Here is a 22,691-nt window from a genome sequence, read left to right on the forward strand (position 1 = left end):
TATAAATTTCACAATTCAATCTACTTTGTTCTTGGATGGAATTGATCTTTTGGACAAGAAATTTACCAATGGATATGTACGCTAGATCCTTCAATTCAAGAAAAAAAAAATTCTCCAAGAGGAAAGTTCTATTGGAGATCTTTGGTATTAGATATAGACTGGAAAAATGCATGGCTTTTACCAGGAAAATACTGCATATCCAATAAAGCTAAAGAAATACATTTCAAAATTTGACATAAAATATATCCTGTCAACTCTAATATTTCTAAATATCTGGACATTGACAGCTCATGTGCTTTTTGTAAACCAGCAATGGAGACATCTGCACACCTTTTTTTATGATTGCCCTGTCCAAGCAGTTTTGGTCCGACCTTGGCTCCTATATATATAATTCTGCCAATGTTACTCATTCTTTCAGTCTAAAAGACATTATTTTTATTATATTGATGACAAAATAGACCCCTAGAGTACATTGTTAATTTCTTTATTTTATATGGCAAATTCTTTATTCATAATCAAAAGTATGCAAATAATATTCAATCCTCCCCATTTCAAAACTGAATTAATATCACTTCTCAAATCTCTTCGTTATACAAATGGGTCATTCTACAGAAACGTCCACTTTTCTGTCCCTAGACTTTACAGAAATATTACACTTGAAAAACACTTTAGTATTTCAATTTTTTTATATTTTAATATGAAACAATATGATGTTTGAACAATTAAACCTTCTTGAGCCATCAATGTGGCAATATTTGTTTTTTAATTAATTATAAAAATTCCAAACGCCACAGAAGTGCTCGTCCCCACAGTCATGTACAGAGAGAAAGTGCTTTATTTTGAGCTCAGAAACAGGTTTTTCTACCATTTCAAATACAATAATGTATACATAACTATCAAACATATGATGTAAATGACATAAAAAAAAAAACAAATGCCAAATAAATATTATAAAATATATAATGAATGTAGTGGTCACCTGGTGATGTGTCACTGATGTTACCTTTAACAAAAATCTCTTATTTTGAAATAAATAATCAAACTGATGACATCACTTGACTTCCTTCTTCCTATTTCCTGAAGATCCATGAAGAAAGGCCAATGGAAAGTCCACTCTCTCTTTTCAGTTATCAGAAATTTTAATTAGAAAATTATAATTTCATATGAAGCTTTTAGTTGAAGTCACTGGTGTGACCTACTTTATTGCTAGTTAATTAAAAAAAAAAAAAAACAGAGTACAAATGGATTAAATTACTTGATTTAGTGAATATATCATGATTGCCAACATGTGGATTGATACCTTGCAGCAGCCATTTTGTAAAATGCATTTTTCATTAAAAATGTCACTGGTGTTACCGTCACTGGTGTTACCCATTTATAGATAAACTTTATTTAAAGCTATTCATTTAGTTCTTTTGCATAAAATAGCACTAAGATTACATGATTATAACTTTTCTTTCTCATTGTTAATCCTCCTTTGGTTAGAAATGGAATTAAGGATATATGGCTAAATTAAGTGCAGCGCCTTTATGGACAGCATATTTTACAGACAGTTTTAAAATGTTTTTTTTTTATGATCTTTTACTGACTGCTTTCACTAAGTGTCAATGATAGTCTTTTATTGTACACCAAAAAAAATTTAGTAAAAATTTAGTCCAATCTACTTAATTATAGTTGAAAAATTAAGGATCATTGGTCCTATGTATACGTCACTGGTGATTCATTGTGTCACTGGTGTTACTGTTTTTTGTCTGTCACATTATATACAATATGTGTCATATGTGACATAATAATTTTAGATCCAATGAATTCTGCTAAACTCAAGAATTAAGATTTAAAGGATTGCATCATTACTTTTTTATAATTTTTCAAATATTTTCATTGTTATAACAAACACATGGTTGCGCAATTGAATTATCATCATTCAATCACACTTTTAACTATCCTGATTAAAATAAATAACACATAATCTCCTTATGTTTTGCATTATCATTATTATTCTGTAACTCTGACTGCATGTTCTGAAAAAATTGAAAAATAATATTTCATAAAAACATTTGAAAATGCCAGAGAAGTAAGGTAACACCAGTGACAAAAAAAGGGGACATGCAGTCTTTAAATAAATGTACAAAAAAAAAAAAAAAAAAATTGTTAAGGTGTCATTTATGTGTATTCATAAAGTCTAAGTGTAATATAATAATGTTGTCTAAAGTTTAAATGTTAAAAAAAGAAATACATTTTAAGACATTTTTTCAAAGTGGACGTTTCTGTAGAATGACCCAAATAACAAAAAATCCCTAAGATTTATAAAATATTATGAAGAAATGTTTAAAGAAAATACATGTATTTAAAAGCTTTCCCTATATATCAATGTATGTGTGTTATTGTACCAATAATGATAGTGTATGCATTCTTGTGTCTTGTCATCTTTTTTTTCATTGTTTTTTGTATAACCCTTGTTTTTTATATGTATTTGTATGCAACTCCTTGACGATGTTCTTTAGTTACTGAGCATTAATAAAAATAAATAAATAAATACAAATCAAAATGATATATTAATATGTAGCAAACTCATATATCCTCCATGACAAGCATTGTATACACAAATAATACATGATAATTGTCTTAATAACTTACAATTCACCCCAAAAATGGGTCTCTAAAACGAGTCTTTATCTGAATGACAATTAAAAATGGCATGAGGCTATTATATTGATAATTAATTTTTATTAACAACAGGCTACTCAAATGTAATGATTTCATGTTACAGTTTATGTGTGATTATTAATACTTTTCCAGTATAATTGTATTCGATATTGTACAAGTTTTTTGCATTATTTTTATTATTTGCATTTCTTCATTCAAACGTTTTACTTTTTACTACCTATCTTTAGTTATTTGCCATTATCTCTTTAGTAAAATTGTTGTAAAACGATCTTTTAAAGATAGCCTAAACTTTCTCTGCTTCTTTTTACTGAAGTAAAATCTGAGTTGTTTCATTGTAAATCACACTGCATGTTTTCACTCACGTTTACTATTTAAACAGAATGAACATCTTTGACTGCAAGGTTGTTAATTCATAACTATAATGTCATAAAGTTTAAATAAGTAAGCCAAAATAAATGACAAGAGGGTCTTTGGTTTTCTAATTGTTTTATTTACAGCATACAGTGACAGTATGAATATTATTTGTCCCCTTGGTTACAAGTAAGATTATTCATTGTCGTTATTCTTTCACACTTACATTACAGCATCTATTGGATTAATAAGATATTTAATTATATTTTTATTGATAATACCACATGCTGTAGTAGACTATATGACTGTATGAATGTATCATCTATTTAGTAATATCACACAGTTTCACTGATCCATAAACTCTAAAACCAGGATAGAGAGGTTGAGTGAATGTGGTGTGAACTCTGTGAATGAGGGTCATTGTGTCAGAGACGCTGTAGAAGGACAGAGTTCCTGCACTGTGATCCACATACACTCCTATTCTACAGGAGCTGGAGACTGATAAAGGGAGTTCAGTCTCTGTATAATTGTGACAGAATGAGTAACTGCAGTAACTGGAGGGAAAGCAATACAAACTCCAAGACTTATCATTATATCCAAATGCACATTCATCTCCCTGACCCTTCCTGCTGAGGCTCTTATATGACACTGATATACACACTCCTCTCCCACTCCACTCAACCTCCCAGTAACAGCGTCCACACACTCTCTCTCTACACAACACCTGATGACGACCATCAAATCTGTCTGGATGATCAGGATACCGCTGGTCTGTGTTAGTTTCAGTAATCATTCTGTTCTCCTCGGACAAACATAAGTATTTATGCACTGTGTTTGCATCCAGGGTGAACCGATGGGAATCTGAAAGAGATAAAACACATAATTGGTCTCTAAATCAGGAAATTATTGACATCAGATGGCAAGATTTTCACCCACTTGTGTGTGTGTGTTGTCATACTTACATTGTAGAAACTCCTCCCTTGTCTTGGGTTCAGGGGTGGATACAAACTCTATGTATTTTACTATGAAAACCAACAGACACATTTAATGTATTAAAGAAATTTTATATTTTATATTTTTCTGACATGATACGTCTTTCTGAAAGTAAAAAAAAACAATCCAGTATATTACCCATATATGATATCTTTTCTATCTCCTCTCTGCAGAAATGCTCCAGTTTCTCTCTCAGTTGAGACACAGATTTACCAACATCATCAAAAGAGAGACGAGAACTGACAGTGATGCTGGATGAGTCTGTAGATCCAGGAGGAACAGAGAGACACTGGAAACTCTACACAGACACAAAAACACAAGATAAACACCAGTTAAAGACACAGAAACATTTGATGGGAAACACAATCTCTTTCCTTCCTAAAGACCACTGTCCTGTTTGTCAGATCTCTGTTACCTGGAGGAAATGGATATGATGGTCTATGTGTGAAAACTGCTCCAGCTCAGCATCTCTCCTCCTCAGATCATCAATATCCTGCTCCAGTCGCTCCAGTATTTCTTCAACTCGACTTACTGCAGCCTTTTCCTGATCTCTGATCAGCTGTGTCACCTCAGAGCGGCTTCTCTCAATGGAGCGGATCAGCTCAGTAAAGATCCTCTCACTGTCCTCCACTGCTGCCTGTGCAGAGCGCTGTTAGGACACACAGAGAGAGACGCATTAGAATCAGCTCTTACTGGTCCCTCACACAGTCTGTTCCCCACAGTGGGATTCAGTGGGACTGGAAAGAGCTCCAGCACTGGCTCCTCACTGACTGCCCTATTGAAAAAACAGCACATGCTGGTTAGGTATGTTTTGAAGCATGGCAGCTGGTTTGAGCTGGTTTAAGCTGGTCAAGTGCTGGTCCTAAGCAACTAGCTCCAGCTCAGGACCAGCATATACCAGCTCAAACCAGCTGCCATGCTTCAAAACATACCTAACCAGCATGTGCTGTTTTTTTCAAAAGGGTGATTGTAGAAGAGTCCTAACTGAGTCTGAAACAGCTCTTCCAGCAGCCAGCAGTTGTTCTTCTGCTCAAAACTCACCTTGTGAGACTCCACAGCCTCTCTCAGATCCTCAAGCTCCTTTTGTCTCTCCTGGATTCTCTGGCGAAATTTTCCCTGGATTTCCTCCAACTGTCTCTGTTGAGAAAGTTTACTGTTATGTGTGTACTATATGTGGATCCATAATCTTAACCTTTCACTTGTATTTTCATAAACACTCATCTCATGTAATCAATAAATATCTTAGTATATTTGTTCACAAATGTATTATTTTAAGATGATTGAGTAATTGCAGTGCCATAATCTACTACTATCCAAATATGAACTTGCTGTTTGATCTCTTTCAACAATGATGATACTCAATTAAATTCACATGTCATTCACATGCATTTGAGATATAAGCATTTTCATCAGTCAGTTCACACCTGTTTCTCAGTCCTCTCTGCTGCAGCTGATACAGTTTCGTGGTTTCTGTGTTCATCCACCAAACAAAGCAAACAAATGCACTTCTTGTCACTACGGCAGTAAATCTCCAGTAGTTTCTCATGTTGAGGGCAGATCATCTCTTGTAGTCGTCCAGTGGCATCCATTAGATTGTGTCTCTTACCTCTGAAGAAAGTCTCATGTTGTTCAAGGTGATTTTGGCAATAAGAGTTCAGACACACCAGACAGGACTTGATGGCTTTGTTTTTGTCTCCAGTACAGATGTCACACTCCACATCTCCAGATTCAGTGTAACATTGAGCAGGACGAGCAGCTTGTAGTTTTGTCTGCTTGAGTTTCTCCACCACTTCAACCAGCATGGTGTTTTTACCTAAAACAGGTCTTGGAGTGAAGGTCTGTCTGCACTGAGGACAGCTGTAGACTCTCTTCTGATCATCCTGATCCCAGCAGTCTGTAATACAGCTCATACAGTAACTGTGTCCACAGGGAATGGTCACTGGATCCTTCAGTAGATCCAGACAGATTGAACAGCTGAACTGATCCTGAGCCAAAGAAAAACTGGATTCTGCCATTTTTACTGCGCAAACAGTGAACCACAGACAATCGAGTCTTCAGAAACAGAAACAAACAGAAAGAGAGAAAAGAACAAAACAAAACACAAAACCCATCACATGAATCCCACCGCCAGACTGAGCAGGAAGTAGTGATGAGTTTCACTTTCACTGAACTGAAGTGTAGGAGTGGCTAACAGAGGGAGAAAGAGAGAGAAAACACCAAAGCAGGAGAAAGAGCTGTTAAGATGAGAGGTTCCAGCTTTACATACATGTCTGTTACACACATATAAAATTATTGTGTTAATGTTTATGTGTTAATTGTTTATCTCTCATGTATTGTTGCAATCTAACGCTCTGCTGCCCTCTACTACTAATGTTGAATATCAAAATATTCCTATCACAGTCCCTACAAATGAGTCTACTGTAAATCATAATCATGTGATTACTTCGTTAAATAATGTCCATGATAAATTTGAAATTATTGTCTCATCACATTATTTTCTTAATTAAAAAGTGTTTACAAAATTAAGGATATTAGAGTGAACAAGTGAGAGTTATGGAAGAAGAATGGAACAGCAGTGACAAAAACTTACATTTAAATGTAAATAAAACAACTAAAAACTATGAACATTTAGCGTGTTTAGGGTAAAGTATCCTCATGTAAAACAGGGAACATGGGAAGTGTCTGACCATTGTGCTCTTAAGCAACACTCTTAATGGCAGGCCAATAGATCAGGACTGACCCTGTCTGTGATTGTTCTGTAAATCACTGAGGTTAAAATAAATGACTGCTTCATGGCTTACTGTAATCCTGTTGAGGCAAAGTGAGAAGATCCAGAGGTGCAGTGACAGAAGCAACAATACATGACTGAACTGTAACCATTATTTCTGAAAAACATCATACATGTTTGTATCTTTATTAAAAAGTGTCTCTAAAGTGTCACTGTTTAATCCCTATTTGATAGATACTGACCACTGCAGACCGGGAACACCCCGCAAGAGCTGCAGTTTTGAAAAAGCTTTGACCAAGTCGTCTAGCCACCACAATTTGGCCCTTGTCAAACTCACTCAAATCCTTACGCTTGCCTATTTTTCCTGCTTCTAACAGATCAACTTGGAGGACAAAATGTTCACTTGCTGCCTAATATATCCCACCCACTAACAGGTGCCGTGATGAGTGTTAGAAGCAAGAAAAATGGGCAAGCGTAAGGATTTGTACGAGTTTGACAAGGGCCAAATTATGATGGCTAGACGACTGGGTCAGAGCATCTCCAAAACTGCAGCTCTTTTGGGGTGTTCCTGGTCTGCAGTGGTCAGTATCTATCAAAAGTGTTCCAAGGAAGGAACAGCGGTGAACTGGTGACAGGATCATGGGCAGCCAAGGCTCACTGATGCACATGGGTATCAAAGGCTGGTCCGTGTGGTCCGATACAACAGACGAGCAACCGTAGCTCAAACTGCAAATAGTTCATTCTAGTTCTGATAGAAAGGTGTCAAAATCAGTGCATCGCAGTTTGTTGCGAATGGGGCTGCATAGCCGCAGACCAGTCAGGGTGCCCATGCTGACCCCTGTCCACTGCCAAAAGCGTCACCAGTGGGCACGTGAGTATCAGAACTGGACCACAGAGCAATGGAAGAATCCTTGGGTCCTGCCATCCATGTGGATGTTACTTTGACACGTACCACCTACCTAAGCTTTGTTGCAGACCATGTACACTCTTTCATGGAAACAGAAATTGTTCAGGAATGGTTTGAGGAGCACAACTACGAGTTTGAGGTGTTGGCCTCCATATTCCCCAGATCTCAATTCAATCGAGCATCTGTGGGATGTGCTGAACAAATAAGTCCAATCCATTGAGGCCCCACCTCGCAACTTACAGGACATAAAGGATCTGCTGCTAACATCTTGTGCCAGACACCACAGCACACTGGGGGTCTGGGGGGGTTCGTCCTCCCAAAACTTATTCTTCACTATGTGAACCACTTAGGTTAGGGGGGCAGGAAGTGGAACAGGTTGAATCCTTCACGTATTTGGGCACTATGATTGACAATCAACTATCTTTTGCACAACATGTGAATTGTGTCTGTAAGAAAGCTAATCAGCGTTTATTTCTTCTGAGACAGCTGAATAAATTTAGTGTTAGACAGGATATCATGACTACAGTGTATCGGTCACTTGTGGAATCTGTCATGATGTTTAATATTATTTCTTGGTATAGTCTACTTTCAGCTGGAAATAAGGAAGAAATATCAAGAATTATTAAGCAGGCATCAAAGATTATTGGGGTCTCACAGCTTCAGCTTTCAAATCTTTATTATGTGGCAGTTAAGAGGAAAGCAATTTATATTATCTCAGATTGTACACATCCTCTTTATGAGGCTTTTCAGCTACTTCCATCAGGATGTCGGTTTAGAATTCCTTTGGCTAGGAAGAAGGCTTATAGGAATTCTTTTGTGCCCAATGCAGTAACCATTTTTTTTTTTTTTTTTTTTTAAATGAACTGTGTGTTGTGGATTGTATGTATGTAGTATGTTGTATTGTATGAGAGCCTTTTAACCAAAGAAAAATTTCTATCATTGTTGATAGACAATAAAGATCAGTGGTGTATAAAGTACTCGAAAGCCATACTTGAGTAAAAGTATAGTTATCTTACCAGAAAATGACTTAGGTAGAAGTTAAAGTCACTGTTTAGAATGTTACTTTGAGTAAAAGTTGTAAAGTATGTGATATTTTTTGTACTTAAGTACAAAAAGTATTTTTATGATATTAAACATACTTAAGTATTGAAAGTAAAAGTACAAGTAAATGTGAAATACAAAAGGAGCAAAACATATTAAAAATTGTTTTATACACAGTTTGAGCAGCAAGATTGTGTTCAATTTTAACTCTTACATTTTGTTTCTTTGAATTAAAAAATGGCTAAATGTTTTTTTGTAAGTTTTAAATATGAAAAATACTTATATATTAATTATACATTGATCGTTCATGTTAATTCATAGTGCATTATAACTAATGTAAGAGACAACTTTAAAATGTTAAAACGTAAATATTGAAATTAAAAATGAACAATACTTTTATTAACCTTATTTAATGTTACAAATGGACTCTTATTGTAAAGTGTTTTCATTTCCTATAAATCCAAACAGTCATGCTTAGAAATTACCATCTTTACACACAAAGGCAGAGCATGGGTCTATTACATGTATACTTTCACACATTATTTGGCTCTATTTTAGAAAACTTGATGATTATCTAATCAAAATATGTGTTACAGTGCCGATAAAAAAAGAACTGAAATTGAATATATTTCTGATTTATGTTTCTGTCGCTGCATGATAAAGATACAGTTTAAATATGCAACTTCACTGGATAATGAATGCATAACAGCGAACAAATGGATGAACTAATGAAAATGAATGGTAACAATGATATTAACCAGTTTGTGTTTTTGTCACATTGTTTTAACCGCTTGAGGCACTACTAATGTTAGCCTCCTCTCAGCCTCGACGACAAACATACTGTTCAACACTAATGCAGCATCTAGTCAACAAACTAATTACTTTATAATGATATGAAAACATGTACTGTAGTGTTCACTGTATAACATACCGTTTTGTTGTCCGTTTTAAATCCGTTTTTGAAGTGTCCCGCTCTGTGCAGCGCAGCCTCACGTCACGTGTCAAAATAAACTAGGAGGCATCAGTGATAGTTTTTATTTCGCCTCTAGAGGCCGCTCTCGTAATGTCTCGTAATGACAGCATACTCTTCTCAGCCGATCCAGCAACGGACGCAACCCCGAAAATTAAATCAACCGCGGTTGTGCGAGCACTTGTTTGCACATGCTTGCTTGCACTCTGTGTTCTTCTTCCGACTTTATTTTGTAGTAAGTAACGAAAATGCTTTGGGAAAATGTATCGGAGTAAAAGTATACATTTTATTTAGGAAATGTAGTGGAGTAAAAGTAAAAGTTGACAGAAATATAAAAACTCAAGTAAAGTACAGATTCTCCCAAAAAATACTTAAGTACTGTAACGAAGTATTATTACTTCGTTACATTACACCACTGATAAAGATTCTCTGAACTCTCTGAACTGAACTCTAGTGGAGTCCATGTCATGATGGGTCAAGAGCTGTTTTGGCAGCAAAAAGGGGACCAACACAATATTAGAAAGGTGGTCCAAGTGAAAATATCCAAACTGGACCCAATTAGCCATTTTCTCTCCCCGGTGTCATGTGACTCGTTAGTGTTACAAGGTCTCAGGTGTGAATGGGGAGCATGAATGTTAAATTTGGTGTTATCGCTCTCACTCTCTCATTCTGGTCACTGGAAGTTCAACATGGCACCTCATGGCAAAGAACTCTCTGAAGATCTGTTGCTGATGGCATAGGCTATGAGAAGATTGCTAAGACCTTGAAACTGAGCTGCAGCACGGTGGCCAAGACCATACAGTGGTTTAACACTAGAAGTCCCAGAGAGCAGCCATTTGGCTTTTCTACCTATAAAACCCGCAGGACAGCCGATGGGCTGGAAGGCTTTAGGCTAATATCCTTAATCAGCTGTGAACAGTTGCTTTTGTTATGTAAACAATGTGGGGCCATGCTGAGCCACTTCAAGGAAACTTGTGTTTCACTTTGCCATCTTAGGGAGAAATCAACACACGTTTTTTTTCCCTTTGTTGCTGAGATCTATTGATAAAAATAGTACAAAATAAAATAAAGAAACCAACCATTTGTACACATATTTACAAATAATATTAAAAAGTGAGTGAGTACATTCCAGCAATCACTCACAATCCTGGTACTGCCTGGCAATATATTATAAATACATTTTGTACATATTCATTATATATTAATCTTATATTTGAAATACATCATAAGTCCATTTTTAAAAGTGTTTGAAAGATGGGTTCAAGTGTACTACAAGTGGTAACTAAATACATTTTTCTATACAGAGATAGTATGTTAAAAGCACATTTTAGTTCAAATTCATGGTGTCTCAAAATAGCACAGTTGAGTACACTTAGATGTTCTTAAGATTATCTTAAGAAGTACTAAAGAAGAGCTTTTAGTATATTAAGTACAAAATAAGTGCACGGAAATAGAGCACTGTACATTATGGAAGTGTAAAAGTGTACTAAAATAAAGTGTATTTTACTGCACTTTTTTTCACCTGGGTAGACACTCCAACACTTTCCGTTTGCATTAAGATTATTTTTATTACCACACTGGCAGATATTGATCATTTTACTTAAGTAAAATGCACTTAATTTAGATCCCCCAGGAAACAAGACTAAATATCATATAAAATTTTCTCATATAGAAAATCCATCTTGATTTAAGATTTTTTTTTAAATTTACTTGAAATAGGATAAAAAAATACTTAATATGAAAAGCATTTTTGCAGTGTGAATGAGTGAGTTAACTTTTTAAACATCACTTGCACTCCCTCATTTCAGGGTTAACATACTCGGAGTTTTCACTTAACCTCCTTTCTGAAACCGGCCCATGGTCAATCAAGTTCTCTGCTTTTAGCAGCCCTCCCTCCCCCACACATACAAACAAGCCACCAGCAACCATTCACACACACACCCCCAACCCCCCTGCAGATTGCCCAGGTAATGACCATATTTACACATGAATTGATGCTAATGATAGCTAAAAGACTAGCCAGTTAGCATCCACTTGGCTAAAGGAGGGTTACAAATCTCTGGGACTTCTAGTGTTAACAGGACAGGTTCCACTCAGAACAGGTCAACCAAAGAAGTTCAGTGCACGTGCTCAGCTTCATATCCAGAGGTTGTGTTTGGGAAATAGATGTATGAGTGCTGCCAGCATTGCTGAAGAGGTTGAAGGGGTGGGGGTCATCCTGTCAGTGCTCAGACCATACGCCGCACACTGCATCATATTGGTCTGCATGGCTGTCGTCCCAGAAGGAAGCCTCTTCAAAAGATGATGGACAAGAAAGCCCGCAAACAGTTTGCTGAAGACAAGCAGACTAAGGACATGTATTACTGGAACCATGTCCTGTGGTCTGATGAGACCAAGATAAACTTATTTGGTTCAGATGGTGTCAAGCATGTGTGGCGGCAACCAGGTGAGGGGTACAAAGACAAGTGTGTCTTGCCTTCAGTCAAGCATGGTGGTGGGAGTGTCATGGTCTGGGGCTGCATGAGTGCTGCCGGCACTGAGGAGCTACAGTTCATTGAAGGAACCATGAATGAGCAGAGCATGATCCCCTCCCTTTGGAGACTGGGCCGCAGGGCAGTATTCCAACATGATAACGACCCCAAACACACCTCCAAGGCGACCACTGCCATGCTAAAGAACCTGAGGGTAAAGGGGATGGACTGGCCAAGCATGTCTCCAGACATAAACCCTATTGAGCATCTGTGGGGCATCCTCAAACGGAGGTTGGAGGAGCGCAAGGTCTCTAACATCCACCAGCTCTGTGATGTCAGTAGTGGAAGAGGACTCCAGTGGCAACCTGTGAAGTTCTGGTGAACTCCATGCCTAAGAGGGTTAAGGCAGTGCTGGAAAAAAATGGTGGCCGCACAAAATATTGACACTTTGGGACCAATTTGGACATTTTCACTTTTGTGGTCAGCGGTTTAGACATTAATGGCTGTGTGTTGAGTTATTTTGAGGGGACAGCAAATTAACACTGTTATACAAGCTGTACACTCACTACTTTACATTGTATCAAAGTGTAATTTCTTTATGGAAAGATATAATAAAATATTTACAAAAATGTGAGGGGTGTACTCACTTCTGTGAGATACTGTGTGTATATATATATATATATATATATATATATATATATATATATATATATATATAATTTGTTTTATTTGCAAGTGAGTAAATTAAAGCACGTTACAATTCATCTGATTAATCTAAGATTTACACTAATAAGATCACATGTTATTTTACTGACAGGAGCTCAGTTATTAAGTATACTGATTTATTGATCTGGAAAAAAATAAAGAAAAGACTTTACTCAGAAGTTCACTGACACTGATTTACCATTGACCTCAAACATGATTCTCTGTATCATCAATACAGTTCAATACTCACAGTTTCACTTTTGAAACATGTAATCCAAATAAAAAGTAAACTCTAAACCCAGCATAGAGAGGCTGAGTGAATGTGGTGTGGACTCTGTGAATGAGGGTCATTGTGTCAGACGCTGTAGAAGGACAGAGTTCCTGCACTGTGATCCACATACACTCCTATTCTACAGGAGCTGGAGACTACAGGGAGTTCAGTCTTTTTGTTATTATGCCAGAATGAACAACTGGAGTCAGAGCAGGTCAAACTCCAGGACTGATCATTATGTCCAAACACACATTTATCTCCCCATCCCTTCCTGCTAATGCTCTTATATGACACTGATATATCCACCACACCACTCCACTCAACCTCCCAGTAACAGCGTCCACACACTCTCTCGCTACACAACAACTGAGTCAAACTATCAAATCTGTCTGGATGATCAGGATACTGCTGGTTTGTGTCGGTGTATTTAATCATTCTGTTCCCTTCAGGTAAATGGAGTTTTTTATTCACTGTGTTTGGATCCAAATGAAACTGACAGGAATCTAATAGAAACAAAACAAATAATCTACATCAGGAAATAATTTTAAAACATTAACAGTGGCACAAATTTTATTTTTATATCTTATTTTATTCAACTTTAAGATTTAACAGAAAAGAAATGTTTGACTTCATGTTAGTGTCAATCAGATTATAAGGGGGTAAATCAATGTAAATCAAGAGACTTACATTTTAAAAATTCCTCCCTGGTCGTGAGCTCAATGATCTCAAAGTATGTTACTGTGGAATATTAATAAAAGTTCAGAGAACAATAAAAGTACATCTACTGTATTTAATATTCATTTTGTACACCTTTTATTCCACATTATATTTCATGATGAATCACTTAAATCTGAAAGGACATAAATGATCCAGTACTTACATTTATCAGATATCTTTTCTATCTCCTCTCTGCAGAAATGCTCCAGTTTCTCTCTCAGATGAGACACAGATTTACCAACATCATCAAAAGACAGAGGAGAACTGATAATGATGCTGGGTGAGTCTGTAGATCCAGGAGGGACAGAGAGAGACTGGAAACTCTACACAGACACAAAGACACAGAAACATTTGATAGAAAACACAATCTCTCCTCTTCCTAAAGTCCATTGTTTGTCCAATCTCTGCCCTGCTAGAAATTCTACATTCCCGGAACATTCTCAGTACTTCCCCACTGGTGTCAAGGACATTGCCGCTAACGTTCCCAGTACATTCAGAGACAGACACGATGTGGAGTTCTTTTAAGGTTTTGGGGACATTATTTGGCGGACCTTCACAGAACATTCAGGACATTCTAATTTATTTGGAAATGTTCTCAGAACGTCCGTGCTGCCTTTGTGAAAAAATGTAATTGAAAATCTAAATTGATTAACAAAAGTGGCTGTTCAAACAAAAAAGATTTTTACTTTAATAAAGCACAAAAATAGCCCAATATGTTTGCAGATATTGAAGGAACATGCTAAGTTCACCTACTTGTTTCTCAGAAAAACAATGCTACAGCCAGATATTCTACATTGAAATGTGTGTTCCGTGTCAGAATGTCTGTCTTTGTTTTGGTCTGTGCGAAACCGTGTGCTGCCAGCTTATCCAATAGTATTTCAACATCACAGGTTTCCAGTTGGCGGAAAACACTGCACATTGCAGCCATGGAAACCAGAAAACAAACTGGGTCAGAGAATCACAGATTCTACCTGACCTAAAAAGCCTCTGCATCCATCTAAAATCTCTATGAATGACAGCATATTAAAACACAGATAAATCAGCTTACAGTGTGTAAGTCTCCTCGGCTTTCATTGTCAATTGCGCTCCCTCTTGCTACGTGTCCTTGGCCACCCTTGTCTTTGAACGAGGGGGCGGGGCAAACAATATTTTGAATTTGGACTGCAGTACCTATTTCGACTACTGGGTGTCATTCCTAGAGCCCCTTTAACATCTTACAAAAAATGCACTCTACAGGTATTTCCTGGATTATTATGAAACCTTTTCTGTAAATATAAATCTCTTGCAGTAAGTCATTAGCTGAAAACAGAACATGAATGAACTAATTTAACTACTGTATCACTGTATTAGCAGCTACACAGTTACTGCGGCCTTTAAATAAAGCAACATGCAACAGAACATCAGTGTTTCTGGATCATCACTGACTGAAGCACAGGTTCTACTCTTCAGCACAATGGTAACCTCACAAAACACATCTCTCTAGATCCTAGCATCTTCACTTATTACAAACCAGATTGACTTTATTTCTTTCATTCAAAACTTCTTAATGAGGTGTTGATGTTTTATTAAAAATTATCAAGTTTCAAGTCACCATTATGGAGGTAAGTGCTTGCTTTACTTACGTTCCTGACATTTTAACTTAATTTTTCTCCAATTCTTGTAACTGTGTGTTTTAAAAACATGTTTGTTACAAAGAAATTGTGAGAAAACGCTGGTTACAAATGTAAGTGGAAGAGCGCCAGAGGCAGTGCTGAAAGCACTAGTGGAAAACTCATGCTCACTCTTGATCGAGAATCGAAATGACAAAGTTGTTACCTCGTGACTTGTGACGTGTCTTGAACTATAATAACCCCTTAGCACGTCACCTCGATGTCTTAGATCATTCTCGCAATACTGAGTGCCCAGAGCCTCTGGCGGTCTTCCACTTAGTCATAGAACCAGCGTTCTATTTCCTTTCGCTCCAGACCACGAGAGGCAGTGCTGAAAGCACTAGTGGAAGACAAATACCTATGCAGTCATGAGGGATCCCCCTGAGAAGCATCCAAGCAGGCAAAAAAGCACTGCAGCACATACTGCTGGCAAGGGAGTCACATTCAATCTGTAAAAACGTGAAAATGTACATGATGAATCCCAGGTTGCTGCCGCACAAATCTCAGAGAGCAACACCCCTTTGAACACTATCCAAGATGTAGCCAAGGCACGTATAGAGTGACAATGAATAGATGAGGGAACAGACCTTCCTGCAGATTCATATGCATGTAGAATGACCTGCGTCACCCAGTGTGCCAGTCTCTATTTAGAAAGTGCAGTACCTCTGTGCATTTCACTAAAACAAACAATTGGTCCGTTTTACTCCAGACTGCTCTCCTATCAATGTAAGTCCTCAAGGACCTAACTGGACATAGCTCCGACCGTATGTCATCTCGATCTGACAGCAGTGCAGCCAACACGATGTGTTCATAAAATGTGGAGACAAAATCTTGGGTAGAAATGCTGGATTAGGCCACAATGAGACACTACTGTCAGCACTCCAGCGCAAACAGGGGACACTCACAGATAATGCATGGAGTTTGCTCACACGCTTTGCTATTGTAATTGCCAAGAGAAATGCAGTCTTGAATGATAGCCACTTAATGTCCAACTCCAAAATTGGCTCAAATGGGGGCTGACACAGGGAACTAAGCACCATACTCAAATCCCATGTCGGACTCCGGACTGCCCGTGGAGGGCAAAGACGATTAGCCCCTTTCAAGGAGGCAACAATCAGCCGGTCAGACCCAAGTGAAGAAGCAGCAAACTCGGACCGGTGAGCTGACAAAGCTGACACATACACCTTAAGTGTAGATGCAGAATGTCCAAGCTCCAAAAGATGTTGCAAGAAATCTAAACTGCATCCCACCGAGCACTGTAATGGGTTGATGTCATGGCTAGAACACCAATCACATAATACCTTCCATTTAGAAGAATACAACTTGCGCGGAGACACAGCACGGGCATTCAAAACAGTGTCCCTGGCCCTCTGTGAACACTCCAAGAGAGGGCACACCCACAGTTTCAACCATTCTGGATGTGGGTGCCAAACTCTCCCTCCTAACTGACTCCATAGATCCGGTCTATTCGGCAGATGACAAGGAGGCCCTATAAATAACGAAAGAAGTGTCTGAAACCACGGCCTTGCAGGCCATTGAGGAGCCACTAACAGTAGACGGTGCCCGCAGTCACATACCCGATACAGAGTCTTCCAAATCCGTGGTAACGGGGGGAAAGCATAAAAGCATCACGTCTGGCCAGTTGTGGGCTAACGCATCCAGACCCAGAGTCCCTAGTTCATCCATCAGGGAAAACCAACAAGGACAATGAGACGTGAGACTGTCTGCAAACACATCCATCACAGCGGTCCCATATGTTCTCCATATCATCTGCACTTCTTCTGAATGTAGACTCCAATCTCCCTGCGAAACCCTGCCATGAGAGAGAGAGCATCTGCAGCATTATTGAGTCAACCTGGTAGGTATGCTGCCCGGATGAAAAACAGATTGGTCTGCGCCCAAATGAGTAGATTGTGAGCTACCCGAAGCGCACTCTGTGACCTTGTGCCTCCCTGATGATTGATATAAAAAACGACCACTTTGTTGTCTGTGCGCACCAAGACATACTTTCCCCTAAGAACAGTCTGAAAATGCGATAGGGTAAGGAACACCGCTGTCAGTTCCAAAACATTTATGTGTGCTGTACGCATAGCCCCTCTCCAGGTGCCATTCACTCCCCTCCTGCGCCAGACTCCCCCCAGCTGAGAAGACTGGCATCTGTCCTTATGACTTCCCAGCGAGCAAGTTGAGGTACTTATGGAACTCGTGTGAGGAGAAACTGCTGCTGTGACCATGGTGCTAGAGCTTGCATGCAGCGATGTGTGACTTTGATCTTTGTGTATCTGTCTTTTATCGGACACAGTCGTTTTTGGATGAGCCAGCGCTGGAATGGCCTGAGCCACAATAATCCTAGTGGTACTACTGCTGTTGCTGAGCTTCCCCAAGAGCCTCAAGAGAATCACGTAGCGCAGAGTGTGACCCACCCGAAGCCTCTTTATATCTCTCAGAATCTACCCTATTCTCTCTGGAGTCGGGCAAGCTGACATTGTAAGAGAGTTTAAGGTAAGGCCTATGTAACTGGTTGACTGTGTCGGAACAAGCTTGCATTTGTCCCAGTTCACAGTGATCCCCAAAGCTGTGACGTGTTCCAGCAGGTGACAAGCTTGATCTATTACTTGCTGGGGTGATGCTGCACAGACAAGTCAGTCGTCCAGGTATGGTAACACCCTCATGCGAGTCCTCTGGAGTGGTTCCAGTGCTGCCTGGATAAACTTTGAAAAAACTCTTGGTGCCAAAGCCAGGCCAAACGGAAGAACCCTGAACCAGAATATTTGACCCCCTATGGCAAATCGAAGGAACTGCCTGTGCTCTAGTGCAATTAGAACATGAAAATTGGCGTCCTTCAAGTCTATTGTCACGAACCAATCTTGCGGCATGATGGCCTGCAACACATCTGTTGTGCGTAACATTCTGAACGGAAGGAACTTGAGAAAACGATTTAAGTTTCTTAAATCCAAAATGGGGCGAAACCCGCCGTCTTTCTTTGTGACCAAAAAAATAAATGGAAAAAAATCCCCCGAGATGAACTTGGGGATCGACATGTTCTATGGCACCTTTGCGCAACAACACTTTGTGCGCAAGTGCCTGTGCCTGACGTGGATCGTGAACTATTGTTTGTCTCACACCGGTATGAACAGGAGGTCGACAGCGAAACTGTATACAGTACCCTCTTGAAAGGTTTGTCAAGAGCCATTGATTTGTTGTTATTGATCTCCAATGTTTAAATTGACTTTCCGTGAAACAGCCCACTGTCGACATGTGTGTGACGCTGGGCACCTGGGGGGCAGATGTGAGACTGATGACCTTGTGGTTGAGTCCCGCCACGACGGGAAGGTGGAGGAGGTATTGTAGTAGTCTGAGAATTACGATAGTGGAAATGTTGAGATGATCTATAGTTGGGTCTTCCACCAACACTGTGAAAACGAGCACCAGAGGCTGCTAGAGGAGGCCTGGGACCTGGGGCAGTCCCCACATGACAGGAGCGAGTTTCAGACACTGACACATGCTGAACCAAGGCTTCCTGTGCAGCTGGTCCAAATATTCGACCAGGTACCAACGGCAATCTCCGCAAATTGTTCCTACATACCTCTGGCACACTCCGTTCCCATGGTCTGCAATGTAAGTTCAGTTAAGTCTGTCACTAATGGGTCAGACGAAGTTTCTATCAGAAAGGAGTGTAGAGTCACAAGTATGAACGCCAAGGTATTAGAAACATGGCCATGGCTCGCTGTAGCATTGTATGCACGAGACAGTAACTCATAAGTGCGCCTACACTCAACATTAGGGCAGCATACATTCTCACGAAGCACCTCATCAGGAGATACTATAAACGCTGACACACTAGATTCCATAGGTGGCATGTTACCAAGTCCTACTGTGTCTGGGTCATGCATTACAGCCAGTGTGCGGGCTAACTGATCTGGACGTGTCGCCTTCGTTGAATTTTGCAATGCAGACACCAATACAGACGTAAAGTCATTGCACTGAGGCATTGTAAATGATGTTCTCTGTGCACAATGCAGAAAAATATTCTCAGACCCCACTGCTGGTTGAGGGGGATCTAGATTGATGCGGGCAAGCATAGCTTTTAATGTTGCTTCCAGGGACGCAACAACTGAAGATGATCCACCTGACTGCACAGATTCGGTCTCACTGCCAGAGTGCTGTGATGGATCTTCAGGCCGATTTTCCTCAGTACCTGAAGTAACATCTGGAATGGTTTCAAAAAGTGAGTCAGTGGCAGCCAATGACATCACATCCAAATCCTGTCCTGTATGCATCATTGGTGAGGATGTCATACATAACTCAGGCTGAACTGTCTCTCGCACATCCGTTTTAGACTGAGCTTTAAACAGAAGTGGCAATAACAGCTCCACTGCAGAAGACAGATCAACTTTACATTCTAAATCAGAAGATCTAGTTTTCTTAGTCTTCTTCACACCCTGAGATGCTTGCTTACGCTTACGATATGCTGTGGTGATACTGTAGGAAAGTAACAAACTATCCGAAGCAGATTCTAGACCTGCTAGAAGAGCGTGACGCACGGCAAGCAGCATAATGAAGCATTCTGGACATGGGGCAGTCAGTGCCTCTCTAAGATGATCCATACCAAGACAAGCAGGACATTGGCGATGTCCATCTATTATATCCATTACATTGGGGCATGTAGAGCACTGAAGTGCATCCATGTCAAATCAATACTCACCGTAAAGTTGATAAATCCAGCACGTTAGTAATTCAATTTTTAATTCTAGGGCACCTTTAAAATGTCAAGAATCAAGAGCCCATCTAAAGCAAATGCTCACCTCCATAACAGTGACTTTAAACTTTACTATTTTCTATAAAACATCGACATCTAACCTGTCACCTGGTAACAATCTCAGAACGTTCAGAGACGGTGACGATGTGGAGTTCTTTTAAGGTTTGGGGGATGTTATTTGGTGGACCTTCAGGGAACATTCAGGACGTTCTGGGAATGTTTAGGGGACTTTTACTATAGGATGTTCTGATAACTTCCCAAATGTCCTCTTTGTAACGTTCTCGCACGACCATAAAATAACCAAAGTAGAACGTCCCCCTAAACTCATATCAGGAACGTTATTAAGTGACCAACACAGGACAGTGTGGGAATATTCTGTTAATGTCCCAAATGTCCTCTTTGTAACGTTCTTATGTGACCATAAAAATAACCAAAATGGAACGTCCCCCTAAAGTCATATAAGGAACCTTGAACTGCAGCACTTTCCTTACCAAAATAGGATGTTTTAGGAATGTCCCAAATGTTCTGTAAAGGTTCGGATTTTTCGTCACCTTTAGAGAACTTTTAGGGAATGTTGCGCAAGGCCCCGAGAATGTCGTCTTTTATGTGGGTGTTACCTGGAGGAAATGGATATGATTGTCTGTGTGTGAAAGCTGATCCAGTTCAGCGTCTCTACTCCTCAGATCATCAATCTCCTGCTCCAGTTGCTCCAGTCGTCCTTTAGCTTGACTTACTGCAGCCTTTTCCTGATCTCTGATCAGCTGTGTCACCTCAGAGCGGCTTCTCTCAATGGAGCGGATCAGTTGAGTAAAGATCCTCTCACTGTCCTTCACTGCTGCCTGTGCAGAGCGCTGTTAGGACACACAGAGAGAGATGCATTAGAATCAGCTCTTACTGGTCCCTCACACAGTCTGTTCCCCACAGTGGGCTTCAGTGGGACTGGAAAGAGCTCCAGCACTGGCTCTTCACTGACTAATTGAGGAGAGTCCTAACTGAGTCTGAAACAGCTCTTCCAGCAGCCAGCAGTTGTTCTTCTGCTCAAAACTCACCTTGTGAGACTCCATAGTTTCTTTCAGATCTTCAAGCTCCTTCAGTTTCTCCTTGATTCTCTTTTGGTTTGTTCTCTGTGTCTCCTCTAACTGTATCTGATGTGAAAGAGTATTGTTCAGTATACAGTTTGATAATAAAAAAGCATGTTAACATTCAAATATATCTAAATCAAAGTTTGTACATAGTACATTTCTGTTACCCTTACTAATTAAATTGTTCAAAACTTAGCATCTGACTGCTTTTCCTATACCACGGTCTATGATATAGCTTTCAGATTTTCTAGGAGACATTTGGAAAACACATGGAACAGCAGGTTAAATTGAAACCCTTTAGGAAACTATATTCAAATTGATCTCTTATACATATTTGCTTTATAGTCTCAATATCAGTTCATACAGTACCTGTTTCTCAGTCCTCTCTGCTGCAGCTGATGCAGTCTTGTGATTTTTGTGCACATCCATTGTACACAGATAACATATACAGTGTTGATCAGTATGGCAGTAAATCTCCAGTAGTTTCTCATGTTGAGGGCAGATCATCTCTTGCAGTCGTCCAGTGGCGTCTATTAGATTGTGTCTCTTACCTTTGAAGAAAGTCTCATGTTGTTCCAGATGATTTTGACAGTAAGAGTTCAGACACACCAGACAGGACTTGATGGCTTTGTTTTTGTCCCCAGTACAGATGTCACACTCCACAGCTCCAGATTCAGTGTTACATTGAAGAGGACGAGTAGCTTGTAGTTTTGTTTTCTCGAGCTTCTCCACCACTTCAACCAGCATGGTGTTTTTACCTAAAACAGGTCTTGGAGTGAAGGTCTGTCTGCACTGAGGACAGCTATAGACTCTCTTCTGATCATCCTGATCCCAGCAGTCTGTAATACAGTTCATACAGTAACTGTGTCCACAAGGAATGGTCACTGGATCCTTCAGTAGATCCAGACAAATTGAACAGCTGAACTGATCCTGAGCCAAAGAAACACTGGATTTTGCCATTTTACTGCACATACAGTAACTCACAGACAGTCTAGCCCTCAGAAACAGAAAAAGAAAACCCCAAAAAAAACAAAAACAAACACAAAACTGCTCAATCCTACACCCAGACTGAGCAGGAAGTAGTAATGAGTTTCACTTTTACTGAACTGAAGTGAAGGAGTGGCTACCAGAGGGAGAAAGAGAGGGAACGCGGAAAAGAGATGGTAAGATGAAGGCTCCAGCTTTCATATCAACTATGTCTGTTACACACATATAAAATTATTCGTGCATTCTGTTGAAAATGTGTTTGCCAATTGTTGATCTCTCATGTATTGTTGCAATCTGACGCTCTGCTGCCCTCTACTGACCACTAATACTAATTAGGGGCCAAGCCCCGAAGTGTGTTTTGATTCCTTTACTGCCTCTTGGATTAGAAATAAA

At 39.4% G+C, this 22,691-nt stretch overlaps 1 pseudogene; it reads right to left on the reverse strand.

The window, feature by feature from the left end:
- Positions 1-3,340: 3,340 nt before the first annotated feature.
- Positions 3,341-22,362, reverse strand: LOC137003112 (uncharacterized; annotated as a pseudogene).
- Between the last annotated feature and the right edge of the window lie 329 nt (positions 22,363-22,691).

The sequence above is a fragment of the Chanodichthys erythropterus genome, chromosome 16 (assembly GCF_024489055.1).
Source record: "Chanodichthys erythropterus isolate Z2021 chromosome 16, ASM2448905v1, whole genome shotgun sequence".
Classification (NCBI taxonomy): domain Eukaryota; kingdom Metazoa; phylum Chordata; class Actinopteri; order Cypriniformes; family Xenocyprididae; genus Chanodichthys; species Chanodichthys erythropterus.